The 19,523-nt window shown below is 33.1% G+C and overlaps 1 long non-coding RNA gene and 1 pseudogene across 2 annotated transcripts; one reads left to right on the top strand and one right to left on the bottom strand.

Annotated features, from left to right (window-relative positions):
• Positions 1 to 12,205: 12,205 nt before the first annotated feature.
• Positions 12,206 to 13,833, bottom strand: LOC129300567 (uncharacterized). 2 transcript variants are annotated; one of them, XR_008590794.1, is made up of 2 exons: positions 13,649 to 13,833; positions 12,206 to 13,020 (listed from the first exon to the last, which is right to left on the bottom strand). It is a non-coding gene; the product is annotated as an uncharacterized LOC129300567 (long non-coding RNA). The 2 variants fall into 2 exon arrangements; XR_008590793.1 differs by having other exon boundaries at positions 12,206 to 12,498.
• A 1,508-nt stretch (positions 13,834 to 15,341) lies between these two features.
• LOC129301976 (protein CLT2, chloroplastic-like) lies at positions 15,342 to 18,338 on the top strand (annotated as a pseudogene).
• Positions 18,339 to 19,523: the final 1,185 nt, after the last annotated feature.

Genomic DNA, 19,523 nt, shown 5'->3' with positions numbered 1-19,523 from the left:
GGGAGCTTGATAAATGACAACTAATTTACTGATTTTAAAACTTGATTAAGTCAATTATTTATAAAAAAAAATGTTCGCTAATTTTCCTGAAACATCTTTATTTTTAATCATTTGCATCAGATAGTACCTCTATTGATTGCAAGTTAAAAAAATAATAATAAATGAGAGACAAGAAATTGAGGTCTTGTATTACTTGTGGACATATTTGTTTCGTGTTGGTTGTCATTTGCTTCTAAACCAAAATCAGGCGTGATTAATGTTCTCTCTCTAATTGAAGCATTGGTTTTACTCTTTTTTATTTTTTATTTTGATAAAAGGGAAATAACTAGAGAACAAAGTAAACAAAATAAACAAGCCTCCTACGGTGGCCTTAAAATGGCTTCACACGATGGGTCCTTAGGAAGGATGACATGAAATCCTGGAGATGCACCCAGAACCATCTTAACGACACAATTCGCTTCATAGTTTTTTTCACGTTGGATGTGATGCACCTCCACAGTCAACAGTCCACTCCCTTTCAAGAAGAGAACAGATCTCCAACAGCTCGTTCCGCCGTTCATACAACTCTATCTCCTCTCTGATCTTGGCAATCGCGATAAACTGTGCACCGACCTATTCCCCCATCCCAAGCAAACATGAATCCCAAAAGACATGCCCAAAAGTTCAGCTTCCTGCTCAAGAGTTCTCAACCCCAGTTTCATCTTCCCCAGCTGGTTATTTACTTTCGTCATACATCTATCCATCCCTCGGGCATGAGCCACTAGATCAGCCATGTTAGAAATTGAATTCTGAAAAACTCTCTCGTTCCACCTTTTCCATAAAAGCCAACAGACCACCAAGAACCAACAGCTCCATTCCCCTTCGTACCTTTCAACATTACAACTCATATTGCAGCTACACCAATCCTAGAATCCCAGCTCAAATAATTTACTCACATGCTTAGTCTGAACGTTCCTCCTCCGCATCTCTTGGGCTTCCGGGCAATCCCTTAGAATGTGGAGAGTATTCTCTACTCCCATCTTACGTTCCGTGCACACAGTATCAGTGCACAGTTCCCTTCTGCCTAGTTGTTTGTTGGTTAAAAGACGGTCTTGGAGGACTAACCACATGAAGCTCTTGCATCTTTGAGGGATTTACAACTTCCAAAGCTTCTTCCATTTACTTTCCTCCTCTATATCATCCTCTCTGATGAGAGAGTAAGCCAATCGTATCGAAAAGATGCCGTTTTTCTCAAACCTCCATCTCACTTCATTCACCCCATAGCTGGTTGTGACATGATCTAACCCAAATTCCAACAGATCCCACGTTTGTTTTATCTCGCTCCAAAAATGTGATCCAAGCCTCAAGCGTTCGATCTTCGGAAGAAGGTCATCTCCGCATTTATATTTGCTTCTCACACGACTTTAGACCACAAAGCTTCCCTTTGTTGCACTAAATCCTATCCTCTCTTCATAAGAAAAGCCTGGTTCTGAGCCTGCAAATTTTTAATACCAAGGCCTCCTTTCTTCTCTTCTCGGTACACATCCTCCCATGCAATCGGATGGACCTTCCTCTTTTCTCCAGTAGACCCCCATAAGAAAGTTCTGGCAGATTTTTCAACCTCCTCACAAACAGTTACAGGAAGGATAGCAGACTGCATCCAGTAAAGTGGGATAACAGAAACGACCGAGTTGACCAAAGTATTCCTACTTGCAAGAGATAGGTTACCAGCTACTAGCTTTCCACATACTCAGTCGACTTTCAACTTCATCCATTCTGCATCCATACGTACTCTTCGTAACTCTACTATGATGTATCATGTACGGGAACTCCTAGGTATTTACCCAGATCAGCTGTCTCCGAGAATCCCAACAATTCACTTAGTTGTTAAGTTTGCGTGTGGGTGACATTCGCCCAAAAAAAAAAAAAAAACTCTAGTCTTAGCAAGATTCACCTTTTGACCAGGGACAGCACAAAAATTATTCAAACAGCGATTGATTACCTCCACTTGGTTGACACTAGCTTTGGCAAAGAGGATAAGGTGATCCGCAAAGAATGTGATAGGGCTGGACCATCCTTTGTCGACTTAATAGGCTTCCATTCTCCTCTCTAAATCTCATCCTGAATCATATGGGTGATTTTTTCAATATAAGTCACAAATAAGTAAGGGGATATAGAACCACCTTGCCTTGAGCCCCAAGAAGGAGTGAAGCATCTGTTTTGTAGCCTTCCTGTAAAATTCACAATTAGACGTCAAAAGGCAGCATCTGACTATCTTAATAAGCTCCTGCAGCACTCTTAGCTACACCCAGTAGCAAAATCCCAACCAACCCTATCACCAGCTTTGTTAAGGTCTATTTTAATTGCCATGAATCCCTTCTTGCCTCTCATCTTCTGCATGTAATGAACCACCTCTTGAGCAACTATAATATTGTCTATGCTCATTCTGCCTAGTAAAAATCTACTTTGCTTCGGGGATATCACTATCGATAGAACTCCTTTGATCCTGTTGGCAATAATTTTAGCAATAGCTTTATAAATAACATTACATGAACTAATCGGATGAAAGTCACGGAACGTCTCAGGGTTATATTTCTTCGGAATAAGAACAAGAGTTTCGTTGATAAGCCCGATCAATGAGGGCTCATGGAACACATCCTGCACCAAGAAAAATCACAGTAAGGCCAATAACTTCCCATTGGTTCTGAAAAAATAATGCATTTAAGCCATCAGGTCCAGGAGATTTAAGTGGCCCTATATCAAAGATAGCCTTCTTCACCTCATTCTCTTCAATCCCGCACCTCATTCTCTTCAATCCCGCGACCCGTGACATTGACCAAAGCAGGGACTTATTAATAGCCGAGAATGATACATCTGTCCTTCAATTGCGCCTCTAGCCTCCTTCCGCAAACAACTTCGAAAAGAAATCAAGGGATAATTGTCGAATTTCCTCCGTCTCGTAAATCCACGTCCCTTCCTCATCTTTCAACTCCTCAATTCTATTGAATGCCCGCCTTGCATTAGCTCGTGTAAAATCTTTCAAAATGACGAGTAAAGATATTCTTACTAAACCACAGATAATTACAGTCATTCCAACCGGAATACCAAATTTAAAATTTTTCATATTCAAAACGATCTACTATAGACATATTTATTAAAAATCAAAGTAAAATAACTTTACCAAAGCGTGAAAATCTAATTTGTATCGTAGCATTTGTAAAAAAGTTAAAAAAAACATCATTTTTTAGCAAAACAGCATAATACGTTGTGGATTACTACAAACTATTTAAGAAATGGTATGTTTTTTATACACTTTAGATGATTATAACTTTGATGTCTAATTTATTTTGAATGGTTTGAAATGGTATGATTATGAGGCTATATAATTAACTTATTTTGAAAATTAATTAAATTATTTATTTTAATTGTTGGTTTATGATTTACACTTGTTGGGAGCATAAGGTTGGAAATATATAATTTTAGCCTAATGGTATCTAAGAAATTAAAATTTATTTGAGATGTTGTATTGTGTAAATCTAAGCCAATTATTATATGCTTTTTATATTATATTTATTGATATAAATTGTTTTCGGTAACTGTAACTTGACTATAGTTGTATATGTGTATTGATAGTATCAAACATTACTTTGTGTTGTTTGAAAAGGTTGATAACTAGTTATAAGATTTTAAAATACATAACTATTTTTATTTTTTTTATTCTATTATATTTATCATATTCTCAATTTAAAGAGATCTTTTGAGCTTTTCACACTTATTTTGTTTTTTTTAATACTTGGGATCCTAGACTTTAGAAATAATAATTTAAGGATTTTAAATTTCTACTTATTATAATTGTACTTATTTATCTAACTTATTTTTTTCTACTATGGTAGTCATTTTAAAGGGTGAAATATTTTATAAAACTATATTTTATCAGTTTCTACCATGATAGTATTTTAAGTTACAAAATTGTTTCAATATATATAGAATTAGTTGACATCTGTTTATCATAAGAGACACTTTTCTATGATGGTTGAGTTAATTGTTTTCAAAAAATTTTAGGGTGTTACAACAACCGCATAACATACAAATCAGGACACAAAATACATATCAATCTTTCACAAGTAGTATAAGTAGTAAAAAAAAAATCATATGATCCTAGTTGACAAATTATCTACAAAGTAGACATAATTAATATACTATGAGGTCTACTACTAGGATTTACACATAATCCTATGCCTCTAATCATTTTATCTAATCCTGATTCAATGAGCTAGTTCTTGTAATATTGAAAATGCAAGGTGAGTACAATCACTTAGTAACTAAGGTTAATCCTAATTTACACAAATGCATGTCAATTAATTACATATGCAAATGGCAATATCTATCTTTTCATAAATTCTGTAAATTTTTCAAAAGGTTTTTATGACCACAATACTAATAATCATGTGGCCAGACGCAAGTACAAATCATCTTACACCATACATGAACAACAAAATAAATATGGGGTCACAATATTAACAATCATATGCCCTTATCAAATCACCTTGAATCACAATCATAACAACCATCTAGCCAGTAAATATGAAATGCATGATTAACGTTAACCTTATAACCCTCTTGATATCTCCAACATGAAATTGGTGGCTATTTAGTTGCTACGTCTATAAACTTGCACTAACTAAGCCTTCAACTCATGAGGAGTTGCCTAGCCAAGGCTATCTTACATACTTGTGATTCACGTTTTTCCCTAGTACTAATAATCATAGAATGTCGTAACTCTAACCTAACCTCCATATAAATCAGTAGAGACTAATTAGGTTTGATTTTCTCGAAGAAGGGATAGTCACTTATCAACCGTGAAAAAGAAATTATGAAAAGAAGTATTTCATTTATTTGGAATTTACTTAATGGTAAGCTAGGATATTTAAAAAAATGTAATTGAGATGGTAACAGCGTGTCTTTAAAATTTAATTTATATTTTATCTATGGGAAAATAACGGCCAAGGACCAGTAGATAACATTTATATCAACTAAGGACCAATAAACTTTGACATTGTATTGCAGTTCCTTGATTCTTGATTAATATTAATTTTTTTAAGTCAAAAGGCCAAATTGCCCCTAAAGTTAAAAAGAAGTCACCCCCACTGTTGTTGGTGTCGGAGACCTTGTTGGTGGCGAGATTACTAGAGCCCCTGCCACAGACAGGTCATGTAACATCTTAAATTTCAATTCAAGAAAACTAGTTGCTAATCAGGGGTGAATTAGTAATTAGTGAATTGGTTATGATTTTAGGTGCTAGACTAATGTGTGATGTTAGTTGATTGGTGTGGTTACAGGATCAGATGGTAAAACGACCGTCTGGGACATAATACACAAGCAGCAATAAGAGTTTTCTCACTGTGCCATAAGCCGCGACGGAAGCTACTTGCGCCACAGTGCATTGCACAAATTTTACTTAAAAACTAAGTCAGAACTCATGAAATCAAAAAGAAAAGGAAGGGAAAATGCAGATGGAAAGGTGAGAAGAGCTTGGGTCTATTAGGGCATCAATTATCCAGTAATTGGAAGTTTGCTTCGGTTAATGACTTATTGGGTAAGTATTGTACTGCCCTACACTATATTTCTACCTTATTTTCTCTAAATTTGATCAGTTGAGAAAATCAAATCAAGGAATTTTAAGGTATTGGAATCTAAAAGAAATGTTTAAAAAGGGGCTTTCGAATGTAAAACTAAGGTTTTATGACTAGTTTAAGTTAAATGGTTGAACCTTGAGGATTTATGCTTAATTAGCCTAAAAAGAAAGGTTAAAATTGTGAAATTTGGTGAATAAATGAGTTAGGGGGTTATTATGGTCATCTAAATAGCCTATAAGGCCAATGATTGTAGATGATGGATTATATGAATTCAAAGGGTGCTAATTGAATTGTTTTATATGTTAAGGAATTCAATTTAACTAAAATAATGCCTATACTAAGTATTACAAATTGACTGGGCATTACATTATGTAGATTGAGCATCGTGACGTTGCTTGTAAGAATCTACACCCTTGGGAGTTCACTATGATTGGTAACCCGTAGTAATAAGGGTAAAAGATAACTGAGTTAGCCATTTACTTGTTCGTTTGTGAAATTATTTACAACTATTTTGTATAACTATATGCATTGTATTATGAACTGATAGAGTAGCAGTATTATGAAAGAATATGCATGCGGGTGTGTGAGTATTGATTGAAATGTATGAAATAAGATATGTGCATTGCATTCACGAGTATACTCTAGACTAGGATGGAGGGTCACGGCCTTACTTTGTGCAAGGCTAGGAAGTCTTAAAGGTCTCGAGCGTAAAGCTTGACTCCACCACGACAAACCCAGGATAATGATTTATAAGTGTGCCCTAAATTAGGGTAGGGGATTGTGGTCCTACTTTATGTAAGGCTAGGAAGTCCTGATAGTCTAAATGTTGAGAATACTCTGCTAAGTGGGACTTAGAAGACTACCCATACATGAAGAGGATACCTGGTCTGGCACAGAGGTATGATAGGTGATCTTTGATGAGTGTTATGTCATCAACATATACAATAAGGACACATTTTTTGCTTCTCTTAACCTTAGCAAACATTGTACGATTTGACAGGGCTTACTTGTAACTTTTAGACTTTAGAACTCTTGAGAACCTATCAAACTAAGCTCTTAGTGAATGTTTCAAGCCATATATTGATTTTTTTTAATTTACAAACTTGATTTGCCCTGTCTTTATCAAACCTAAGAGGTAAAGTCATATAGATTTCTTTCTTTAACTCTCCATTTAGAAAAGCATTTTTGACGTCAAGTTGGTAAAAAGACCACTCAAGATTAGATGTTACAGATAATAGGACTTTAATAGTGTTCAATTTTGCACTAGAGCAAATATTTCTTTATAGTCCAAGCCATATGTTTGAGTAAACCCCCTTACAACCTAGTGTGATTTCAATTTATCAAGGGTTCTAGATGCCTTGTATTTTAGGGTGAACACCCACTTACAACTTCCAATTCACTTTCCTTTTGGTAGCTAAACAAGTTCTCTTATCTCATTCTTTTCTAAAGCTCTCATCTCTTCTATATTAGCACTTCGCCATTCAGGGATGCTTAGAGCTTCCTTTATAGTCTCAGGTACCTTCACTTTATCAAGATTAGTAATAAAAGCCTGATATTGAAGGAAGAGTGCATTGTATAAAACAAACCTCTATATCAAATGGAAAGTACATAAGCGAGGTTGCTTCCTCAAAGTAATGGGAAGATCAGTAGATTCACTTACTTGCTTTGTACTGACGAGTATTGGGGTTTCAGGAGTTACCCTAAATTTTAGGTCGCCATGAGTTTTTGCTTCAAGAGCTACCTTTAGTGTCAACTCTCTTGGTGCTTCAAATATAAGTTGCTCACTATCTTTTGACTTCTTTTTTTGAGTACAAGCTAAAAGTTCTACCTTTTGTAGTCTTTCTGCATCTCTTCCTGTTTGCATGTTTACCTTAAACTGTGGCATAAGAGGAGATAGAGATGGTACTGGAAGGGATGTTGGAAGGGTAAATGAAGGTGATATTTCAGGTTTAGTTGGTACAAACTATGGGTCAAGAAGTACTGTTCTTTGTTAGATTCTTGTATCTAAGTCTTAAATTCACCTGTGCTCTCCTCTTGAATTGAAGAGTTAGGATAGAATGCAGTAGCTTTATGAAAGGTGACATCTAGGCTAAAAAATGTGTTTTTTATGACAGGGTCAAAGCATTTGTATCCTTTTGAGTCAGAGAATAGCCAAAGGATATGGATTTGATGGCTTAAGGTTCAAGTTTGGTACTCTGGTGGTTATGGACAAAGGTTGTGTAGCCAAACACATGAAGTGGGAGATTGGTTTTAATATGTGATGTAGAAAATACTTTGTAACTTATGGAGAGGAGTTTTAAAGGATAAAATTTGACTTGGCGTACGATTAATGATGTAGGTTGCGGTCAAAATGGCATCCTCTTAAGAAAATTTATGCACATTATAGGTAAACATGAATCCTCTAGCAACATTAAGTATATTAAAATTTTTCCTTTTCACAACCCCATTTTATTAAGGTGTATGGCACAAGAACTAGATGGATAATACCATGCCTTTGGAGAAAAGTGTAGCAGTATTGGCCACTTGCCTAGCAGGCTAAGACCAGTACGGGGCCAACCCACATCATTCTAGTAAAAGCCATCTTTTCCCAAGGTGGTACTTGGGTTATTCCTCCACCCACTAAAGAGGTCTTTTGAAACCTTTCGAGACTCAATCCTTCAACATCTCATACTTTAATGAAGTTGAGGCTAAGTCCCGTACCGTTGAGTTCTATGTTATAGCATAACACACAGTGGGCTAAAAAATCTAATTTTTCTCTACAATTTGAGCTGAGTGACCCAGTTCACTTTTGAACCCAATTTTGAAGGCTAAATCCAAACCTAATAAATATTTTTAACTATTCTCAAACCCAATTATACTTAAATTTACATAATTACCCTTTATTAGATTAATAAATCATGGAAAAAAATTTTGAAATGTTACAGAAAGTACTTAGAGATTGGTTAAAATACTCAATGCTATTATTAGTATGTAAGAATTAGATGGTGGTATTGAACTGAGTTTTGATCATGTTGAAGAAATTGATGAAAGCAGATGCAGCCTTAGACTTATTTCTTGAAAGATAGACTTAGCAAATTAGAGTATGGTGATCAATGAAGGAAACAAACCATACTTTTTTAGTATGGTTAGGAGTATAAGAAGGTTCTCACAGATCACTATGAATAGTTGTGAAAGGTTTGGTGAGTATTATGTGGCTCAAGGAAAGGAAGTTCTGTAGTGCTTGATAAGTTCATATACTTCACAATAAACGTCATTAATATTCAGGTTTGGGTAGAGGGTTGGAAACAATTAAGGTAAGGAAAATTAGGATGACCCATCCTCTTATGCCACAATATCAAAGTAACTTTAGAGATAGATGCAAACTTACTGACAATTGGTGAGTCACCTGCTCAAGTAGAGACTTTAAAATAGTAGAGTGTCTCATACTCTTTGGCACTTTTGATTGTCACGCTAGATGATAGGTCTTAAAATACACAATGGGATGTAAGGAACTTAGCATACAAATTTAATTGCTTAGTTAGTTGACTAATGGAAAGTAAATTATAATCAAGCTTAGGCACATGAAGTATAGATTTCAACTTATGAAATCTGAAATTTGAATACTCCCTTTTCCTGCTATAGGTGCTAATGAGCCATCTACAATCTTGACTTTAATATTCCCAATACAAGGGGTGTAAATGGTAAACAACTTGTGACAATTAGTCATATGGTCGGAGGCTCTAGAGTCAATGATTTATACTATTTTATTTTGTGATGTTATTAGAGCCTGAAGGAAAATGCTCCATTTCACTACTGTTGCTATGTGTAGAGATTTAGACTAGGTAAGTTTGCTATTAAAAAGCACCCACAATATTACTTTAATGAATGCGAGAATTTTCGCATAATAGAGCAAAAAGGAATACCACATCTGTAACATCCCGAGTTTTAATTTCCTAATTAATTAAACTTGATTAGGGTAATTAAGTAAGTTGAAATGGTGTGTGGCCATAAAGGTCTAATAATCATATTTAGTGGTATTTCAACCCTAGTTATGGGTCCGGTATTGAGGTGGGCTACTCGAGCATCGAAAGGAGAAGAAAAGGAAGAGTTAAAGTTGCTGTGCCACACACCACGATGCATAAATCGTTCGCCACGATGCACAGCCATTTCTAAGTGAGGGAGGACCTCTTTGTGCTATGTGCCGTGGCGTGTTGTGTGTTCGCTACGGCATATAGCCATTTTCTGTAGTTTATCAAATGTGAAATGAGATAAAAATATAAAGAAGAGAAAAGAGAGAAAGAAGAGGCACGCCAAAGCTCTACTAGGGTTTACTTGGAGATGACTTTAAGAGTATTTTGAAGGCTATAAACACCCAAGGTAAGTATCATACTTATTAATCTCCCTATTTCTTTGACATTTGTGAGTTTATAGTTAGGGTTTGATAGTGGAAGTGGGATTTCGGTTCATATTAATTATGGGTCAGAATCTATTGACTTAAATGAAGTTAATAAGGGTGGATTAGAGTATTTAAACCTAGGTATATTGAGTTTTGATGTCTTGAGTTATTTGGCACCATGAATACCCAAAAATCTCATTTAATTGGATGGTTGAAAGTTTGTGAAGCCATTAATAGAGATTTAATGGCTCATTAATGCTGTTGGGGGTTAAAGGTAACTATTAAACCTAATGGTTAGGCTCCACCTCTTGTAAAGTGAAGGTTGGGTAATTTAGAAGTAGAGATTGAGGGTTTAAATATTTGAGTTTGTTATATTGATAGAATTTAACTTGGTTGATTGTAGTTTTGGCTCTTAGTCACCTATTGGAGTGGAAATTCAAACTTGGAAGCTAATTGATTGAGGGGTAAACCTTTGACCTCTCAAAGGTTTGAGGTAACTAGGGGAAAACTCTACTTTAGGTAGTTATATGTTAATTGATTGTTAATTAGTTGTTGAATATGAATTGTAAATGTTTACGTGTATAGGATTAGTTGTTTAAATAAAGACTATATATTAGTTTCCTTGAGTACATGAAAAAGCTATTTTTGACTTGAAAATGCAATATGCAAAGTCAAGAGAATTTTAACTATGAACATGTTTTTGTTGTTGAAACATGAATTAGATGAAGTGTAGAGGTATTTATTTGCTAATGAGAAAAAGATGAGAATACACACTTGGGTAACGTAAGGTCGTGAGCCTAACATGGTTGTTGTAAAAGTGAGTATATGAAAGTGAAAAAGTGAAAACAAGTGAGTAATGATTATGGCATGATCAGTGGTGGGAGTTCACCTAGGGATTTGGGAGTAGACAAAATTCATATGGTATTTAGACCGCCCTTCAGTGCACGGGAGCTATAGCCTTGTCCCACTATTTTTTGAGGGACTGTCCTGTAGTTTGTTGAGGAACTATAACCTAACTATCTCCACCAGTTCAATGAGGAGAATAGCTTAGGGTATAAGACACCCTAGGGATTCGAGAATAGGGGAAGTCGTGGTTTGAGAGTGAGTCCTGTGATCTTTGACTGAGTCACACCTCACAATTGGTGAGCTTGGGTAGTTCAGTCACACGGATGGAGTTCTAATCAGTGTTATAGCCCACGGTTTCAGTCTAAGAAAATAAAGAGGATATAAGGTTGGTGGATCACTGCCTAAGTAAATATATGACATGTCACACGTGCTAAGTAGTGACAGGTCACAAGAGTATGGGTCATATCACATATTTGAGAATATGGTAACAATGCATCTAGTTATGTGAGTCGAAGAAGCTATAGAGTGATAAATGATAATTCTGATATATGTGGACTTGTTTTACATATTTGATCTTCTTATGTATGTATTTGTTTTATAATTGATATATAACTGCATGAGGTAGGTTTAATCTTGGTTATTGAGTGGCTAGATTCACCCCTCTTATTTAATACTTTTCAAGCTCTAACTCTGGTATTGAAAGGATAAGACTTAAGAGGTAGGGAATTAGCATATTCCTACCGTATGCCTTTAGTTTAGCTTTAATTGTGTAATAGTATATGGCTTGCTAATTCTAGGATGCATATTACCATACTTGCACTATTTTAGTTGTTGGAAATGTTAGAATTATATTTTGGGCCCTTAGTTTTTGCGTTTGTTAATATATATATATATATGTTTATAGGGCCAAATACTAGTGCAAGTGTAGAAATGAAGATTTGAGCATGTTTTGAATGATTTGAGTGAAATGCAATGAAAAATTACCTCCCCCTCTATTTTTGGTAAAATGGAATTGAGGAGTAAATTTTCGTTATAATGATGTTTCAGTGCTTGTGACATGTTGTACTAATAGTCCTAGGTCCATTGGACATTGTCTAGGTGTTAAGAAATGTAACACACCAAATTTTTTTTTTTTAAATAATTTAACTCAACCATAGTTGGGTTACAGCCACCCAACACATTTTTATATCAATAATTTCGATATAAAATATTTTATAATTGGCTTCAACTTACACACTATAACATTTCAGATAAATTTTTACCTCCCACATGCCATTAGGCTAAATCACATTGTCCATCCTTATACTCCCAACAAGTAAACTAAATCACATTTGTCCATCCTTATACTCCCAACAAGTAAAATAAGCAATTTAGTCAATTTTCAACACAAGCCAGTTATTTGGCCTTATAATCATGCCATTTTAACCAATCCAAAGTAAACCAAATATTAAAATTACAGTCATCCAAATTGTACCAAAAATAGAAATAGTTTGAAAGGCATGATTACATTTATATATTCATATAATTGACAATAAACATAAAAAAGTCCTAATATTGGCAATATAACACATTATAAATCATAAATTAAATACCCAAAAGAGACAGTGGATCTATACCACTAAGCCTCTGGGACTCCTCCACGTGTCACTCTTGGCTCTTCTCCTGAAAATTGTTAACCACATAATGAGACTCAAAAGTCCCAGTAACCAAAGCCAATTTATGATAGTGTATACAAACAGTTAAGTGTGTGCTTACTAAGTGAGAATTAAAAATAATATAATTCTAACAAATATAAGAAATATTATAATAAACACAAACAACCATCCTTATATCCCTCCATTAACCTCGAGCCGTAGCCCTCACTCGGTACTAAATTACCCGGCCAAAGGTAGATTAGCCCGAGCCCTTACAAACCACCTATTGAGCTCCAATAGGGGCGTACCACGTGGCACATAAATACAACAACAATAGCAAGTCTCCCAACACCTCCCACAATAATTAAACAAATTCATAATAATATTGCACAATTATACAATATTACAAAATTCATAATTTTCTCAATAATCACCCAATTAACAAGAAGTAACACTAATCACAAATTAAAAGCATGGTTACCTTGTGGCTTTTTCAATAAATTATTCCTTAAAATTTCTCTCTCACCACAATCTTCACCAGTAATACAATCTACAAATAACATATTATTTATAAATATTAGTTTCAATTTTTGAAACTAATAAAATAATTCTAATAATAGAATTAAAAATATAACATAATTCTTAATCTCAATCTTAATACAAATCTATAGTTAATACTATTAAGTATAATTTTTAACTCCTCTTTTAATTATCAATAAACATTGATAATCTAAAAATCAAATTTAAACTAATTTCTATTATCAAAATTTTCTTTTTATTTTATAAATTCGTACCTAAAATACCCAAAAATTAAAAATTAAGTCTCTAGCTTAGAATCATAATCCTATAACCATAATAATTCATTTCTCATCCCAAATAATCATCTAAACCTCAATAAATCAACATATATTTTCAGATCTAGTTTAGAATTTGATCCATAAGCCATAAATTCAAAGATCATTAACAAATTTATACTCTATAACATTTATTATACTACTGACAACCTCAAAAACCATATTTATTCAACATAAATTCATCCCTCTTTCAGATCTTAAATTTTCTACCACTACAAACTCAGAAACTAAAGAAGAAGGATGACTAAGAAAAATTTTTAGAACACTTACTTAGTCTTGAAAAGCTTAAAATCACACCCTAAATATCCTATTAAAAACTCTTACCTTAAAACCCAGCACCGGTGAATTTGGCTCACAGATGCTCTCTCTGCCGAAGCTCACGCACGAAAGAAGGAATGAAGAAATGAAGGAACAGGTGAGTTTTTATAAAAATTCAGTGGGTCCCACATTTTTTTTAATTATTTTCTCTCTCTTCTTCTTCTTTTCTTTTTATTATTATTTTATTATTGTTACTGTTGAGGCGGCGGACGAAGCAAATTCGTTTTCTTCTTCTTCTTCCTTTCTTTTCCTTTCTTTCTTTTTATTATTATAATAATAATAATTTAATAATATTTTATTTTTATTTATTATTATTATTTTTTTTATTTTTTTTATTTTTTTATTTTTTTTCATACCTTTTTTTTTATAATAATAATTTAATAATACTTTTCAAAATTTTTATTAACCCAAATTAACTATTAAAATTTAAATTGGGATGTTACAAGAAAAGCTTTTGGCACTTGTTGAGAGTTTTGGACACTCATTTTGTGTAAAAGTGTTGAAAAGTGATTAAAATGTGTTTGGGTGTTCAACTTTCTAGTGTGACTTGTTTTGGAAGTGAAACCCATGCCATTAGCTAGTTCTTGTGAAAAGATTTTCGTAAACACTTAAATCACATCATTCAAATGTCAGATGGAGAATCAGGGTGAGTCAAAAGTTCCTTGATTCTGCTATCAAATGACAGCAGAACTAGTGAAATTTTTATGCAACACGCCACGGCGCATGGCGCCTGAGCTGTGGCACGTGGCACAGAGAGCAACTTGTTTTGTTTTTCAACCGTTTTTGACTTCTTTCACTCCTCTAAGGTATCCTATGCTTCTGAAACTTATTTTTACTCTGATATAAAAGATTTTGATCGATTTTAACTCATTTTTTTTCAAAAAACTTGAGATCCCTTACTTTCAGATTAAACTTTATTAATCACTTTTTGAGCTCATCCTCTGATTACTATTGTTTTATTTGTTAATTGTGTTTGGTGGAGTGAGGATGTTTTAACATCTCTACAAACAACGAGCAGTCACATGCGTAGAAGAACTTGAGATAGAGGAATATGGAAAACAAGCTGCTTATGCTTAAGGTACAGTGGGATTGAATTGAAAATGTCACACTAACAATGGAAAGACGTATCGCCGGCCACCTCGATCCTTCACGTGCTCCCACGTGTCGCTTGGTACTCTAGAGCATAATCTTTAGTTGGCGGGTGAGAGTGCTATACACTGCCGATCATCGTTAAACTCTAGGGTTTCACTGATTAGACCCTTGCACGCCTCCTTAGGTTGATAATGAGATCTAAAACTCTCTTTACTACCACAAACAGTAATGGCCAGAGGCACTCTGAAGTCCACATCTGACGAGGCATCACCCATAAAACCATAGATGCACACGCTCTAATACCATATGGAATTTAAAAGAAAATGATATTTCTAATTAGTTTGAATACTGAGTACAAGCTAACTATATATACGTAAGGGGAAGTAAAAACTAATAATGTCTAATAAAGACCATACAATATTTACAATAAATATTAAATATTCCCACACTAAATTTGTTGTATGTGTAAAAGATTTGTTTAAAGTGAAAAACTATGATTAATAAACTCCTTAGGTGGCTTGCTAGCCTTCTAACTTGAATAGGATGGAGAATAATCAAATTTGTTTGTGCCATTTCCTATAACAGGTTATTAATAGTGATACTACCTATGTCCTTTAGTGTGGTTCTCTTAGCGTACTAATCTTGCACAGTCAAGATCTTTGCTCCTTCTTGTTTGTTCTTTTTCTTCTTGCACAATTAATATATTTTCTTGATTTATCGTTCTGGCTTCACTATAATGAAATGGGGCCCTATCTAATCATTTACATCCTACAATTGCAGTGGGTCTAATACCGGTTAGATGTTATCTGAAGTTGAGCTCTTATGGTCAATATTGATGATAATTTCTAGTACTTTTCAAGCTAGTGCATCTATCATCAAGGTTTGTCCATTGAGTTAAGGCAAATTTTGGGTTAATGCTATTTTAGGCGAAATCATAAGTTTGTTGTGTTTTCTTGTATGGCAAAAGTCTATTTTCATTAACTTTACCCTTCAACTTAAGGTATAGCTGTTTCACTTAGTGCATTATTGAGGCCACCGCAATCATCATTACAGTTAGCAATGTAAGTAATGCATGGCCAAGTTTACTAATCTGAACTTGTTTATGTGTAGGGAAAATCACTGGACATATTTGTGGTTAATTTCTTTAAATATAGGTTTTAGGTATGGCTTGCTATACACTATGCGTCTATGCTAGTTTACAGATGACTTAATTGGCATAACGTAAACTATGTTTAACTGCTTAGATTTTTACTTATATTTAACTATAATGAATTTAATACAATGTTTAGTTTCTTATTCTGGTATTGTTCATTTTATAATTGTCATACATTGTAATGCAATAACGATCTTGGAGCAACCTATGAGTTTTAACCTTAATTTTTTTTGGCATTTAACTATTCTTTTGTTTTGCTTCTCATTTCACTTAAGAAGCTTTATATCTCCCTTATATCATTTCAAAATATTGCACTATTTACCCCCTGATGTGTGTGTGTGTGTGTGTGTGTGTGTGTGTGTGTGTTTCCCTTATATATATATATATATATATAGCAAAAAATAAGAGAGCATGATAAACTGAAGATAGTCTCCTTAAGGAAGGAGTATATTGCTTAACCCTTGAGGATTTATTGTTGATGATTTGCATTATCTTGCATGAAAAAGCCAAAAGTCATTTATTTAAAAATAATAATAGGCTGACAGGTTAGGATATTTATCTCTTCAAGGAAAAGTATCTATGATGTACGTTCATGTAGGATGGAGTATAGAAGATGAGTCAGTGAGTAACTCTATGCATATTCATCAAATGTGAAATTCTAAGCTTGACATAAACTGCGTGCCTTTTTATGTGCTTTACGAGCTTTCGCTCATTCCCATAAAGGATTTTCCCTTTTTCTTGGCTCACTTTACAACTTTTAGGTTAGCTTTTTCAGTGATTTTCCTATTTCCATGTCATTCCTTTAGTGTTTCCCCTTGTCAAATATAATTTTTTGGATTGTAGCTCAATCAGAAAGTTCATTTTGGCATTTTACTTATAGTTGGCTCTGAATGTATTCTACTTTCTTCCTTTAGAAGTTTTAGTGCAGAATGCAAAAGTCAATTGATTCTTCAAATTCTTATTTTGAAAGTATCTTAGTAGCTAGCTATTAAATTGTTATCTGAATGTTGCCTAATTATTGTCATTATTTTTTTTTAATGTAGGCTCTTTTTATTCTTCTTCTTCTTCTGCCATTTATTCAACTTCCTTCATATTGTAAGCGCATTGCTGGTTGCTTTCTAAATATAGGAGCTAATACAAGAAGTAAGCTCGAACTATCCAATAACAGACCTTAATACATGGTTTTCCACTCTAGCATTATAATCGTATGGATTTCCATTTATTCTTCTGCTGTTAAAATTCTATTAGACTGGATACCATTTAGGATTTCTTTTATTGATTTCTGTCACTACCTAGACTTATATAGATACAAAAGGAGAATTCAGTTGCAATTGTTTGTGAACTAGCCTACTTCTTAGAGAATTTGGTTACATTTACCTAAGATATGAGGACAAATTGATATGACATTTGTTGAGGAAAAAATATTGAAAAATTATTTAGGATGATTTGGTTATATATGAAGTGAAGGCATTGGTAAGGATAGGTGAGCAAATAGATAGTCTTTAACCTTATGAATAAGGTAAAAGGAGACCAAGAAGTATGTTTAAAGAAGTCATTAATCAATATTTCTCTGTAAATGGCTTATTGGAAGAATTAGTCTCAAACAAAACACAATGGCATTATGAGATTCATGTAGCCACTCCGTTTAGTGGGATAAGACTTTGTCATTGTTGTCATCTAAATAGAAAAAATAGGTAGTTGATTTTTGCAAGAGACTAGATGATCACTGTTCTGAGATTATTATCTGTTACTTTATTTTTTGGAGGTGTAATACAAAGGGTATGGATTAAGCCATACAATATGAGGAGCTATCTAACAGCATGATGTACATGTATTTAAGCAAAAGATCACTACACGCTGAAAGCAGGGCATCAAAGGTCATATAATTAGCATCTATAAGATGGGCCTAGAGGGCCATCCAGTTTGTTTATCTATTGTATTAGGAGAACTATTGTTCAGAAATAAAAAATGAGAATATCTTAGCTCTTATTTCCTTAATTTATTTTTCTCTATCCAAATTCTTTATAATCTAGATGTCCATGTCTCAAGTTGTAATGGGGCTCTTATCCTTCCACTACTTTACATCGTTATCAATTTGGCATTCAACATATCCTTGCTTAATGTTGTAAAAGTTTTTTCAGCAATTGCTGCTTTCCTTTATGGTGATGTTATCAGGTACTCATGCTTTTTATGTCTATATTTCATATAATAAAATGTTGACAGGCCAATGTCTTATGTAAATATCTTTTAAATTATGTGCATATTAGTTGATGGATGCTTATAAATATATAGTTCCAATTTCAATTTTATATTCTTTCCCTTTCATTGCCATATCTTCTTAAGGGAACAACCTTAAGCCCTTTTTTTCTGCTTGACTGTACAATTCTCATATGTGGTCTCACTCTATACAATGCAATGCAACTTTCTAGGCATAATCCTAATGTTGACTAAAATAGATCCATCCTATGAAATTAGTGCTTGGGACAGAGAAATTGTAGGGGCTTTATTTATAGTCTCAGTGAAATATAATTTTGTTTTTTACCACACCTGTCTTGATCATATTTCGACTATATGTTGCTATAGTTGTACAACTACCAATAGGGTGGAAGATAGAGTTTTAAATTAGGAGACAAACTTAAGGTGATATACATTACATTTAAATATTAAGCCAATAATTCAGACAGGTCAGATTTATTCAAGCTAGGCTTAAAATATCTAAATTTATTGAAAAAAGGGATAATCACATTTAAGGATATGCCAAGAGAATTATTTGCAAACAAGAACCAACAAGAAGTTATTCCCTCCATTGTATAAGGTAGAGAGATAATATATTTTTAGTTTTATTTATAAACTATATTATTAATTTTTAATCACAAATTTTTTCTTTTACCCTTAAATGTTGGCCAAAAAAGTAAGTTTTTAAAGTATTTATATTTAATATAGACAAAGTGAAAAATTTAGTAAATTTTTGAATAGATTTAATGAGTTTTAAATTTTTTTTAGTTAATGTATATACATGTTCAAAATACATTTTGAGAATATAATTTTAATTTTTTATAAAAATATAAAATCTATTAATTTTAAATGACTCTACTCTGATAAAAAACTCTTCCCTTATACTAAATGGGTTGTTAAATTTAGTTTATTGGTTTTTTTTGTGGTTCAATTGATCTTGAATTAATTCTCAATTGGTTAAAGTATACATTTAACTCTTTAATTTTATACAAGGTTTCATTTAATTTTTTAATTTTATAAAATATCTTTTCATTTTTATAACTCTAACACTGCTAGTTTTATTAATTTTTATATTAAATTTTTAAATATTAAAAATTATTTTTAAATATTGACATTTAAGTTTAATTTTTTAAAATATAAAAAATAATCATTTAAAACTAATTATGTTAATTAAAAGATTGAAAAGATGCTTTATAAAATTAAGAAATTAAATTAAAATTTTATATAAAAATAGAAAAAAAATACATTTTAGCCATTCTCAATTTTACTTTTTTACTAAACCAGACATTAGGCCGGTTTTTAGTTTTCGATCAAAACAAAATCTAGTTGATCAATTGGTGTGATTTATAACCTTTTTGGTAACCTTAAAAAAAATTCAAAACATATTTAAAATATATTTTT

Source organism: Prosopis cineraria, unplaced genomic scaffold (assembly GCF_029017545.1).
Source record: "Prosopis cineraria cultivar Desert tree isolate PC_DT_omini unplaced genomic scaffold, ASM2901754v1 PC2, whole genome shotgun sequence".
NCBI lineage: Eukaryota > Viridiplantae > Streptophyta > Magnoliopsida > Fabales > Fabaceae > Prosopis > Prosopis cineraria.
The sequence above is the reverse complement of the archived record's forward strand: the minus strand, read 5'-3'. Positions and strand labels throughout refer to the sequence as shown.